This window comes from Ailuropoda melanoleuca, chromosome 7 (genome assembly GCF_002007445.2).
Source record: "Ailuropoda melanoleuca isolate Jingjing chromosome 7, ASM200744v2, whole genome shotgun sequence".
NCBI classification, from domain to species: Eukaryota; Metazoa; Chordata; class Mammalia; order Carnivora; family Ursidae; genus Ailuropoda; species Ailuropoda melanoleuca.
In genome coordinates, this window is record NC_048224.1 from 46408044 (window position 1) to 46421596 (window position 13553).

Consider the following 13553-nt stretch of genomic DNA (forward strand, 5'->3'; position numbering starts at 1 on the left):
GGGAGAGAGCGACAGGCTACCTACTTCGTATAGGGACCAGCGAAGGCGTCTTAGATGAAGCAGCTATGAAGCCAGAGCCCAAAAAATGAGCAGAGGCCTCCCTGGTGACAAGAAGAGATGAGAGTGTCCAGGCAGATCCAAGTAAACTTGTCACTACATAAAGAGTGCTTTGGGAGAGAGCGACAGGCTACCTACTTCGTATAGGGACCAGCGAAGGCGTCTTAGATGAAGCAGCTATGAAGCCAGAGCCCAAAAAATGAGCAGAGGCCTCCCTGGTGACAAGAAGAGATGAGAGTGTCCAGGCAGAGGAACACATGCAGGGAGACAGGGAGGCAAGAGACACCTGGGCACTCAAGAGGCTCACGGGAGGCCGTGGGCAGGAGCAGAGCTCATTAGGCACAAGGGTCCGAATGGAGGCTGGAGAAGCAGGCAGGGGAGGGACAAGTGGGACCTTGAGGTCTGCACGAAGGGGGCCCTGAAATCTACTACAGGGCTTCCGTGTGTCCAGAACCACCCTCCCACGACAGGATCCTTGGGACACGGCCTCATTCTTGAGTCTGGGCTCTTTGATGATTTCCACGAGACTTTGTTCCCTGTTTAACTCCACATGTGTCCCTAAAATAACTCCTTTTTGAAATAGTTTGAGTGGACCTCTGTCTTTTTCCAGCAAATAACCCCAGACAAAACCAGTGCCCACTTTGTGACTGGCTCTGGGCGCTCCACTTTGCATCAGCGAATGGATTTGGTGGTCACGGTCAGGGCAAATGCCACCCTTGCGATGTGACCCTGACAGCCACCACCTCCTTACCTTTGGGGCCCTAGACACCTCACTCATCCCGCCCTAGTCCCAGCTGCCTCCTAGTAACACTGAGAAGGAGCCTTCATTACACTCGGTTTCCAGGTGACATGTCCAAGGTCACACAGTCAGCAGGACTGCCCTTGAGGAGCTGGCCTTCTTCCTGAGGAGACGCCTGGTTCAGTTTGCAGGCAATGAAATGGGCACACACCCTAGGAGCATCGGGGAAGGAAATCAATGCTGACACGGCCCTATCACGTTCCAGGTGCTTCATGGACATCGCCCCATGTGATCTCTCACAAGCACCCAGGAGTTTACTATTATCCCATTATTTTATAGAACAGGAAGCTGGGATTCACAGAGTAAGTGAAACATACATTTTCATTAGAAGAACTGGGTTTTAGAACCACGCCCAGCTGACTCCAAAAATGCCACCTTCTGAGTCTCTAAACTGATGGAAAACTGTATAAAGTCACCTCCAGTGTCTTCCCATAGTCTGGTTGCTTCTAATGATTGCATCCCTGACCACACAACCCAGATCTGGCATACAGCAGTTGCTCCATAAATGTGTGGGTGGGACACACGATGCGGCAGGCCAAGATGTCAACACCCAGCTTGTCCTCTGGCCTCAGCCCTTGGCGCCTTTGAAAATGCCCGATTTGAGTCAGGGAGCTAATTACTTACTGCAAGGGATGCTATGCTCCCTCCACCTGAGACAGGTGCCCTGGGGTCCCTGCAGGTGCCTCCTCCCAGCACTCGGAGAGGGAAGGAGAGCCACAGAGTGGACAAAGGACTTTATTAAGGTCCTGACAGGTAAGGACATGGGGCGAACCTCAGCCAACCTCTGCCAACTTGTCCAACTGTGCACGTGACATAGGGAATCAGAAAGGTCTGGATAAGCTAAGAGTCCTCCACGGAACATGAAAAAGACCAACTAAAGGAATAAAAATAAAGATGAGTGGCCATAGGTGTGTGCTGGTCTTGGTCCTGGTTCTTTCACAGCAAGTGCCTGGTACCCAGTAGAGGACCAACCATACACAGCGATTAAATAAATGGATGGGTGGATGGATGGATGGATGGATGGATGAATGGTGGCTGAGAGGAACACTGGACCAGGGACCAGGAGACGGGGGTTCAAGTCCTAGCTCTGGCAAACTAGAGATTTATCGCCTGACCCCAGGATGGCACTCATCCCCTCCAGACTCCAGATCTCCGTCCCTAAATCAGACCCAGGTCCAGAGCTGGAAGAGCCTTGCTGTGGGACCCAAAGCACCCCAGCTGCTTTGCTGCATGGCGCGGGGGGGCCTGCACACCCCTTTCTGAGACAGCGCAATGGGATTAAGATAGCACTGTCAGGCCTGCCAGCAGCTCCCACGCCAATCCCATGACAAGATCACACTGCACCCCCGCCCACCACGACACGAGGACGCCTACACTGGTTCTCCCAGGCAATGGGAAAGAGGTCTCTTTCACCAAACTCCATTGGCTGAGTGTTTTTCAGTGGGACTTGGGGGCTCAGGTTCAATCGACGTGCGGAAGAGAACACGATGGAGTAAATGCCCTCTCAACAGGAAGCCCCGTTTGCCCTGCTGGTTCGAATCGCACGTCTGTGTCCTTCCTTCCTCTGTTCCTTCCTTCCTGCGGGGTGTGTTGAGCTCCCACTATGCCCAGGTACTGCGCCTGTCTCTGGCAATAGGCAGTAATGTAAAGAAACCCATCCTCTGTCCTCTAGATGCCAACAGTCTCCCGCAGGTTCCAGATAGAATTCAGATAACCTCCAGTGAGCGTAAGCGTGCCCAGTGGTTACAACAACGCCAAGTGCCGTGAAGGAGCAGTGACCACAGAGGGCATGTAACCAGGTGCCCCATCTGGACTTCCCTGAGGACGCGGGGTCCAAGCCGAGACGGAGCGATGTGTGAGAATGAGCAGGAGAAGGGCTGCGTGGACAACCCGGGACCTCATTCACAAGAGCAGGAAGGAGCAGCACCTTGTCACGTAGGTGTCCACGCACCCCTGGCTGCTTTTCCTCACTTACAAGATGCAAACGCCCTCAACTGAGAGTCCCATTTGATCTGTCAATTTTCCTAAGTCTTTATCACACTTTATCAAAATGTGTATCAGTGTGAGAAAGTGAACGTCTGCCACCCCTCCCCTCCGGCAACTGCAAAATTGAAATCCTGTGAAGACAGCAGCACGTTTCCTATTTTAATTATTTTTGCATCTTCCTTGGCTGGTCTCTGTTTTTTGATGACTCTTTTCATTCCCTCCTAGAAGAGGCCCCGCTCCCTCCCTTGGTGGAAAATACACTCGTCTCTACCGATGTAGAAAATGTTTCGAGTACGTCCGGATTCGACTGGAGAAACGGTGTGAGGGAAGCCTGCTGTCTTCGAGGTGTTACACACCAGCAACTTGAAAAAAACGCTTTGCAAAACTTGGGGGTAACCCAAGCTGCAATGAACTCGGAGGTGAACTTGGCTCTCTCACTCACTAGCTGGGTGACCTTGAGTCGGCCATTCTACTCAGTGTCACCACCTGCTCTGAGTGCTTTACAGCGATTGGCTCATTTAGCCCCTCCCACAGCTGTGGGATAGGAGGTGATAGCAGCCCCGTCTACGTTCCAGGAGAGAAATGGAGACACACATGCTTTGCCTCAGATGCCCTAGGAGTCAGGGGCAGAGTGAGGACGTGAACCTGACCAGTCCGTCTCCAGAATCCCTACTTCCACCACCAGGCTTAATTTCCTCAGTGCAGTAAAAATGTGATCCCCCTTTCAAATATGGGGAACCTTGAGGCGCAGAGCCGCAAATCATTTGCACAAGTCCACACAGCTAGCAAATGGAAGAGCTGGGATGCGGACGAAGGTAGTCTGGCTTCAGAGCCCGCCTCTTATCCACACGTACATGGCTGCCTTTGAATATGGTCGTGCCTTTGTGAGCATGGCTCCCAGTCCCTGGCCATTGGCCTCGTGTGGGATTCCTACATGCGCTGGAGAAAGAGAGAAATAAAAGAAGCAGAGTTGCTGTCTCCCCTGACATGGTGGTCAGTCTAGTGGGGAAGACAGCTGTCAAGCCAACAATGGCTGCCAGCACGAAGAAGGATAGGAAGAGGGTCCTCTGGGGCTTGTGGTGAGCTTTAAGTCAGGCGACAATGATACAAGATCTAGTTTCGTGTCTGGCTCATAGTGAAAATCCAGGAAGTGGGAGGTGTTCCTTCTTTCCTGGTCCATGAATGTGGAAGGGATACGGGGGTGGGAATGAGGAGAGGAAAAGGAGTGTCAGGGTGAAGGGGACACCATAGTGGTCACTCGGTAGAATCCAGTTTCTAGTACAACAGTCCCTAAAAATCATTCTGCCAGTGCCTGTTTAAATGCCTTCTACGACAGAGAGCTCACTACCTCAAATAAGAAATGAATACCCTCTAAGAGATAAAAATGCTGAGGCCGGAGTGGGGCTAAAGTTGTTGATCCCTAAAAATGGGGAAGGATCACCTTCCCAGCAGAGTTTCTGTGAGGGTTAATTTGGTCCACAGATGCTCTTACCACAAGGCTCAACCCATAGCAAGTAAAGAGTTGGTAAGTTTAGTTATTACTATTTACGATGCTGTTATGATTATTGTTGTTGCTGTTGTTAAGTGGTCCCTAGAAGCATCAGTTTCAGGGTCCACAAACCTGGGCTCAAGCCTCACCATCATCATCTGCCAGCTGTAAGACCCGTGGGCAGGTCACACACCAGCTCCAAGCTTCTGTTTCCCCATTAGCAAAATCTGACAGATAATAGTGCCTACCTCCAAGAATCAAAGACTTTGTATCTGACATGCTTAACACTGAGCCTGACCTCTACTCCCGGCTCAATAAAGAGACGTCACGATTATTAAGAAAATACAGGCCCATTTATGAGCAGGTGCATGTGGGATAACCCACTTATCCCAGAAGAGAGGAATCAGAGGGCTCATATGACTCCTTTATCTTGGGTGGGAGCTAGACCAGAAACCATCTCCTCTCTACCATTTTCTTGCCCCATTTTTGCCATGATAGCCCTGAGCTCCCCCAGGACGTGAGGAATCATTGTCTGACAGCCAGAGCAGTCCAAAGGTGGACTGGCTTTCTTTGAAGGAGGGAGCTCCTTGTCTAGGAGGTGTTCAAGTTGCACAGCTATGACAGACATGCTAGAAAGAGAAATCAGACAGTGAACTGGGGGAGGAAGGAAGGGAAGGACAAGAGAGCGGGGCAGATGGTGTGGATCAGAGCAATGGTTCTAAAACTGTCTTCATGGAATCCTGATCCCGGTACAGGGCCTCAGGTGTTGACACAGAGAGTAGAGGAGGTCACCCAGCTAAGGGTCCAGTCTCTCCTCCCCCTGCTCCAATAAGAGAATCTCCACTTCTATTGCTTTGGGGTTGGAGGTTTCTATCAGTTAACAATTGCCCCCAAATACCTGCTATAAAATACCACAGAACCTCAGTGACTTCGACAATGGACATTCGTCTCTCACTCGTCGGCATGGCTCAGTCAACCCAGACTGTGCAGTTTTGATCTAGGCCATGCACACTGATCCCAGCTGAGTGGGGGCAAGGATGGGATGGGGTCCACTGATCTGCGCTGGGTTTGGCCGGAATAGTTTGGCTCTGCTCTACGTGTCTCTCGTCCTCCTCTGGAACCGGTGGGACACTCCAGGCACACCCTTCAAGGCAATCATCACACGTCTCTCCCGTATTTTAGACTATTTGGAAAAGCAGATACTTGTCTATATACATACAGCCTCAGAAGAAAGACGGCCGAGCCCACTCACCTTTGTCTTTCTGGATAGGTTTGGGTCATACCACATCGCTGATACTGCAGATTGAGAATGATAGGATTTTCGAGAGAGAGAAGAAATGACTCTTTGGTGTCCATAAACATGACTTTGCCCGTTAAGACCTACACCTTGAGAAGGCCAGAACAGCACGTGGAAGGCACAAAGGCCCAGAAAGGGGAAGAAAAAGGGATAGCACTTCAAAAGAAGTTTTCACTTCCGCTGAGAAAGGAGAATAAAGAGTGATGGAGTGACAAGAAGGGGAGAAATACTAGTTCTTAGGGCCCCCAGGTTCCCAGCCTCCCAAGCTAAGTTCCGAGTGTGGAAGCATATCGGTTACTCCCCGACACGTAAATACTGAATAACAAGCATAAAATCTTAATGACCGTTATGGTAGACTTCTATGTTCTTAGATCTAAGAGTCAACTAAGGGTCAATTTATTTAAGCTGGGCTTATCTGAAATGGTTCTTCTCTATGCATCCTTCTTGGATCAGAGGGAAAACTAAGAAATGTTTTCTTGGTAACAGCAGAGGCACAAGACAGGCAAGTGGAAACAGAGAAGGGCCCATGAAGGCCTAGACTTGGAGATGACCCACCATTACTTTGGCCTCATTCTGTTGGCCAAACCAAGTCACACGGATGATCTCAAAGTCAAGCAGGGCAGGAAGATGGGGGAAAGGGTGACTTGCCTGCATGGAAAAAATTCCAAAGTCATATGCAAGAGTATGAATATCAAGCTTGGCAGAAAATCTTGGGGCCAATGATGCAATCGACTCAGGGTGGAATGACAGGAACCCAAGTGAGCTTGGAGGGTTATGGAGCAGGGGTACAGTTGCCTGCAACCAAGACCCCACACAGGGCAGCCTCCCTGGCTGAGATGTCCAGGCTCATGAGCCAGGGACAGAGTCATAAGCCCCACTCACCAGCAGGAGATGCTGAGAAAGCAAACAGGGCATGGGAAGTACTTACTTGGGCCTGAAGACATCTGACAGCTGGGGTGCAGGGGAGGAAGTCTAAGGAATTAATAACCGTGGGCCGGAACTAGACCACCGACTACAGATGCTTCTGGATAGAGGCCAAGGACCTGTGATGGGACAAGCCACACCCCAAGGAGGCCCACGAGGACCAAATGCCCTCCTGTCAATTGGTGATAGATGAAAGCAAGGCCACAGGAAATTAGCTCAGCCCTCCCACTTCGGGGAGAAGAGGAGAAGGAGGGAGATGAAGAGAATCTTGACACCCCTACGTCGGATCCCAAGTGGATCACAGTTAAATTAGAAAGTCACGGAGCTCTGTGAACGTACAAGATTAAGCTTTCTATCCCTGGCAGAAATGGACTCACCAGGTAAGGACTGTGACAAAGAAATAATGAAAGTTACATCTAAGCATGGTTTATGGATGGTGGTGACCGTGAACTTGTAACCCAGGACTTGTATGTGTCCACTTCTGTACGTTGTAATCACATTTTCGTTTTGCTGGACTTCTTATCGCTTTTCATCAGAAGATCAATTACACCGCTAATGGAAGCCTTTTAAAGGCTTGTGTCAGAGCCCCACGCGAAGGGCACAGGAGCCCCCCTTATGATATTCGAGTTTGCCTTTCCTCTTCCTTGAGTCTCGCAAACACTGACGGATGCTTTTCTGCATCAGCTAATGCGGAGGGAGTCTCGCTGTCTGGCATTCTCCAGGGGAAGTTTTAACTTGTGGCTTAGTGCATTGATTATGTTGCGTTTCCTTTTCATTCTGTGTTTCTGGGAGGGGGCGGGGAGTGGGGGATGAGAGCAGATTGGAGCCAGGCTGTCCTCATTTGACTTACCAGTATTTGGAAGGCACTTAAGTTTTTCTCTTTTCTATTGGAATAGGAGTGAAATCCAAAATTCCTAGCTGTCTCTAAATACCAACTGACTAAGCTTAAAGACTCCCAAAATAAACAGCTTAGCATTCCGGAAATTTACCAGAGACCTGGGGGTTTGGGAAATGAAGCACGAACCTCTTGCCCTCCCCACTTAGATTCTACTCAAGTGGCCCCTGCCTCAACAGGGAAGGGGACAGATGTATGTTTTGTAGCTAGTTGATAAAGGATGGGTTTCTAACACTTCGGCTTGTGATGCTGGGCCCCAAAATAGAATGTTACATGGCCAATAAGATGAAATGCAAATTCAGCTGGGTTAGTTTGCCCCCCCTTCTCTCTACCTGTGCCATACCTTCCTATCCTTAAGGGGCTGATTCAAGGCTCCCCTCGTCCCTCGTAGCCTCCTAAAACACCGCCTATACTCACAGCATCTAGCTCTTAAGCAACACTTATTTTGGGGTCCACAACACCTGGCAGAAATGTCCTCACTCCCATTCCCTGCCTTGTACAGACATCACTAATTGATCACAGCACTTCCTCCTGCTGATCTCATATTATAACCTCACAATTCTCTGCTCCAGGCAGCTGGTACTGATCAATGGCACTTGGCACTTAAGGTGCAGCAGCTTTGTAGTGCCAGATTTAGATTCTATTCTGAACCTCTAGGCACTGAAAATAAAAATAAGCATAATACTAGCTATCATTTATTGACTGTGCTAGATACTTTTCAAAGATCATCCCATGTATTCCTTTTCACAACATTACAAATTAAGCATTACGTTTCCCCATTTCATGAACAAGAAAACCAGGACTCAGAGAGGTCAAGTAACTTGCAAAAGGTCACACAGCTGGGAAATGGTGGAAATGGAGGAAGAGTCTAGTTCTAATATACTTTGAGGCCCCTGGGGTCTTGATTTCTCCAATAATCCACCACGCCCCACAGCTGGGTTGTCATAACATGCCATGTTATTTCATGCTCTGAGCCCTTTCTTAACACAATCCCCTTCTCCCAGAATGCCCTTCATCCTTCCCAGCTATTGGAAACCCTCTAATCTCCCAAGAACCAGCACCACAGGCATCACATCTTCCAGAAAACCCTTCCTGACCCAGCTACAACTGCTCCCACTCTTCTTTTTGCTCCCCCCCCTCACCAAGAGAGGATTCTTACCTTTAAAATTCCCCTTGAAAGTAGAGTCTCAGCAGTGTTTATTCTTCTCTGCCAAGTTGGAAGGAAGGAGGGAAGGAAGGAAGGAAAGAAGGAAAGAAGAAAGGAACGAAGGGCGGGCCCAGACCTCAGGCCCTCGAGGGTAGATTGTTGGTTTTCAGTTCCTCAGGAACTCAGTTGACCCTTTGCATGTGTTCCCACTGCTTGTTTGCCAGGGTACTGGGTTCTTTGTCTGGGGAGCCATCTGGCTGAGCAGGACGACCCAAGGACCTACTCAAATGTAAAGATATAATTAGTGAAGGCCACCCAAGGGAGCACACTCAGAGTGGAGACCCAGAAACTTTGACCAGCAAAGTGAAGGTCTTAGCCAAGAAACGCAGTGCAGAGTGTCGGATCCAAAAGGCCAGACCAGAGGAACGGTAGATGGATAGGGCAGCCTTCTCACTGGTCCCCACCCCGTCTTCCCCTCCAGTCCTCCCTGACGCTGCCCTCAGGTTAGCTTGCTCAGACAGACATCTGCTCTATCCCTCTGCCCTGGAAAAAAACCCTTCCATGGCTCCCCATTGCCTCCAAGTACAAGGCCCAACCTTTTTAACATGGCACACAAGCCCTCTATGATGTGAGCCCAATTGTCCTATCCAAAGGCTTCTCCTGCCTCTCTCCAATCCACTCCTAACATCTCAGGAACCTCAAGTGGCTTGAATCTCAACAGGAGCCAGGTGATTCCTGGTGTGTGGACCTTTGCTCCTGGTATTCTCTCTTCCTGGAATGACTACCTCCTTCCTGTTGTCCCAGATAGCTCCTACTTATTCTTATTCTCCATGACCCAGCTCAGTCGTCACCTTCTCCTGGCTCCCACACTAGGTGAAGGACCTGCTGGGAGCCCACAGCCCCCTTCCTCAGCCACAACACCTGCCTTGCTGACGCACCTGTGCGGCTAGTGCCCAGCACGATGGCTGGATGGCAGTGCACATGCCATGTTTGATGACTGAGGGCTCAGATTCAGAATGACGAGTGGCTCAGGGCCAGGGACTTGGAGCAAAGACAGTGACGGCAATTTGGGCTGGAGCTTTGTTTTTATGGTTTGCCAGCACCTATTTTAAGGGGACAGTAGGAGACACACTTAATCCTCTGACCACTCTGCCGAAGGAGGGTTAGAATTTGCAACCCTACTTGAAAAGAAGACTTTCAATGTTTCTCTTTACCTATCGATGCATCCTTTCCCCCCCAAATCTCTGGGCTGCTCCTACCTGACAAGACACACCCTGTCTCTCTGTTTCTAGACCTCTCTGATAATGATACTGGACCTGGATTGCTGCACTCTTGCCCCTCTCTCTTCCCTCTCCTGTTATCCTCCTTGCCTTCGTTGGTTGGGCTGGGTCCACCCTCTTCCCTTCTAGTATCCGCTAACTACAACAACAATAATATCAAATAGCAACACGTCACGGAGTGCTTACGGTAAGCCAGGCTCCACGTTTTCTGTGCATTTTCACAGTGGATCCATTTTTCTGATTCTGAGAGAAGGAAAGAAATGTGTCCGATGACACTCAGCTAACAGGCTTCATTGCCAGCACCCCAACTGGTTTTCTGGGCCCCAGAGCCCGAAGAAATTCCTCCTTCTACGCTCACCGATCTGGTCCTCCAGGGGCATCCTCTCTCCCTGCCAGTCACTGTGAACTTCCAGCAGACAGAGAAAAAGCCACCTCTAATATGTTCTCTCTACCCTAGTCTTTTCCCCTTTCTCAATAAATCCATTTAAGAGTAAAGCATTTGATGGACAGTTTAATAGAGCTCTCCTTAAACCTGGCCACATTAATGATTTCTGGCGGGCTAAATGCCAACTTCCATAGCTCAATAGCTGTTTTCTTCCTTAACAATCCGTGTTTCACTCGGGGATCTTTATTGGGTGGACAGGGTAGCGTGCTTTATAGGGTCATTGCTAAGTCAGCGGACCTGGGATTGAAGCCAGACTTGCTGTGTGACCTTGAGCAAGTCATTTAACCTCTCTGGACCTTAATGGTTCGAAAATGATGATAGTGATGTCCAGTCCTGCCTACATATTATGAGGGAGTATTTCAATGTGTCTGTAATTTTTTTAAGTTCCTTGGAAAAGGGGCCAAAATAGATAAACAAACATTTCGCCCTAGTGGGTTCTTACTTTTAAATATAAAAGTGCAAAATTTCTCTGTAAATAGTTTTGCAACCGTACAGCCGCTCAGATAACACAGATAAGCTCTGCCCACTTACCTTATAATGATCTATCATTTCCTGGAAACTGGGAATGTTGTTTTCCTTCAGACGGCATTTTTATTTATTTATTTTTTTTGAGCTAATGTACACGGAAATATATTCTATCAGAAAAGAAAAACAACAACAAAAAAAGAAGATTTAGCCTGATTCTTCCACACACTGTACTCACCATATTCATAGACAGAGAAATCGAGTCTCAGGGATGTTCAGTAACATCCCCAAGGTCACACAGCAAGCAGGTGGCAGAGTTGGGGCTCAGTTCTGTGTCTTTAACCAACAAGCAGAATGGAGAGAGTGGAGGTCCAGGGGAGGGCCGAGCACAGTCAGGTGGGGGCTTCCGGAGCAATAGGGCGGCCTTATTCTCTGCTTGCAGACGGCGTTGAGATGCCTTAAAGCCTTGAAATCAATGTCAAAAGCCGTAAGCAAGATCACTTTCACTTTCTAAAATCTTTTCTTACTTTTAAATTCCCTGGCTCTGGCCCACTACCAAAGCCCCAGGTTGTATGTTTAGACAATAAAAACTGTCATCCTGGGTCCTGTTCCTATGAAATGCCTGCGGCAGCTCAGCCCCATGTCCTGTGGGCGAAAAGGCAGAGCAGAGAGCTCGGTGTCTGCGCAGGAGTGTTTATTAAGTAATATTCCAAGACTGTAAACGCGTCCTTTGATGTCACTCCTCACTGACTTGGGGATGAGATGCGCTGACAGCCTCACCTTTGCAGAACTTGAGTTGGTCAAGGGGGAGCCACGACTTCCAAAGACACAGGTCCAGCCGAGCACTCTGCCACGCTTTGTCTCATTTCATCCTCACGAGCTGCCCTTTCGGACGAGGAGGAAACAGAAGCTCAGAGAGCCTGGGTCACTTGCTTAAGGCCACACAGCCAGCAAGTGATAGAGCTGGTCTGTGGGCCCTAGGCGCATGTTCTTTTTTTTTTTTTTTTTAAAGATTTTATTTATTTATTCGACAGAGATAGAGACAGCCAGTGAGACAGGGAACACAAGGAGGGGGAGTGGGAGAGGAAGAAGCAGTCTCATAGCAGAGGAACCTGATGTGGGGCTCGATCCCATAACGCCGGGATCATGCCCTGAGCCGAAGGCAGACACTTAACCGCTGTGCCCCCCAGGCGCCCCCCAGGCGCATGTTCTTAATCACCGTGTTAGATGGGGAACAAGGACAGCATCCGCAGCTACACGGCCCAGAAAGATCACTGCTAGCTTGGGGTGGGGGGGTGGGTACCCCAAGGCCAGCCTCACCTGCTCTTGCTTAGGGTTTTGTTATGCCCAGCTTCACCCAGAACGCGCACCTGGGCTGCCTTGTAGACCCAGCCACACAGAAGGCCAGGAGGAGGCTGCAGATGCCCGCGAGGGCCAGAGAGGGATCCGCAGGAATCACAGGACAGTGAATAAGGAGGTCTGGGTTCTCATTCCGGTCTGACGGCTAGCTCACCGCACTTAAGTTCTCCACAGTGAGTCCGAAAGTTTGACTAAATGGCCTCTGGGGATGCTCTGGGCTACAGAGGAGCCAAAGAAAAATAAAATAAGACACAGTCCTTGTTTTCGAGCAAGCTCCCATCTCCTAAAGGAGACAGATGAAATATAGGACTTTAAGACAAGAACGACAAGAGTCAGTGTCTGATGGAGGAGGCGGTGGAGTGTTTCCATGGGAGCCACGAACGTGAGGATTCATTCCAAACCAAGACACATCATAGGGCAGCCCCTGTTGCAAGAATGGTGCACATCTTTTTTTTTTTTTTTTTAAATGCTGAACGATAGTTGTTGCTTTCAGATCGATGGTATGGGGCAGACTAGACCATTGGGTAGACTGCCTTGTTAAGTGTGAAGTGCATAATACCTCAGTTCTGTGGACGGTTCATCCCCCCTGCCAGCCTCCTCCCTGGTCTGTCCCGGTGTCAAGGTTTATAGCCCAATAGCTCAATGTTTCAACAAGGTGGGGTGTGCTTATACTCAGTAATGGTGCTGGCTTGTTCCGTTAGAGAAGCCAATTTATTTTATCCTTGTGAAATAAAACCCAGTTGTCTTGATCTTCTCTTCTGAATCACATCTAATTTGATTCTCTATTGGAGTTGGGTTTATTTTTTCCTCCCTTTCTGTCTGAAGTTTTAGGAAAGGCCCAGGACTGAGAACAGAAGCAAATTGATGTAATGGGAGGAGCTGTAGAAACTAAATGAGAAGCCGGTGGCCCTTGGAGAATCAGCGGCCCCTGACATCAGACCCCTGCCCCCAAGGGGGCGCAGGGGGAGGGGAGAGGCAGCCTGCACTTTGAACTCTGGTTCTGGGAAAATTTGAAGGCGGAACTTGAAAACCTCGCTATGACCTGGTCCCTGTTACATCACCAGCCCCAACCCGCGACACCTCAGGCCACACTGAAATTTTTTGTTATCACTCCTTTAACGCTCCGTGATTTTTCTACCGGCCAGCGTTTCATGTCCTATGTCCTCTGGCTGAAAGGCATATCTAACCCACTTCTCCCATCCTTGACCCTCCAAATTCTACTTAGAGTTCATCATTGGTTTCTACTGCTCCTCCCTGTCTCTAGAAAATCTTCCCGGACGCTCCAGGTCTGGGTGAGTTATCTCCTCCGGGCTCCCTCCCATTCTATGGTCCTGACCAACCTGCGGTCCTCACCACTGGCCCATCCCTCTCCTTCATGAGACTGGAGCCCCCCTGAGGTAGGGGCCACGG

The 13553-nt window shown here is 49.5% G+C and overlaps 1 long non-coding RNA gene across 1 annotated transcript; it reads right to left on the minus strand.

Annotated features, from left to right (window-relative positions):
- Positions 1-197: 197 nt before the first annotated feature.
- LOC117803017 lies at positions 198-10310 on the minus strand. The gene is made up of 3 exons (XR_004626565.1): positions 10233-10310; positions 10061-10117; positions 198-8873 (listed from the first exon to the last, which is right to left on the minus strand). It is a non-coding gene; the product is annotated as an uncharacterized LOC117803017 (long non-coding RNA).
- Positions 10311-13553: the final 3243 nt, after the last annotated feature.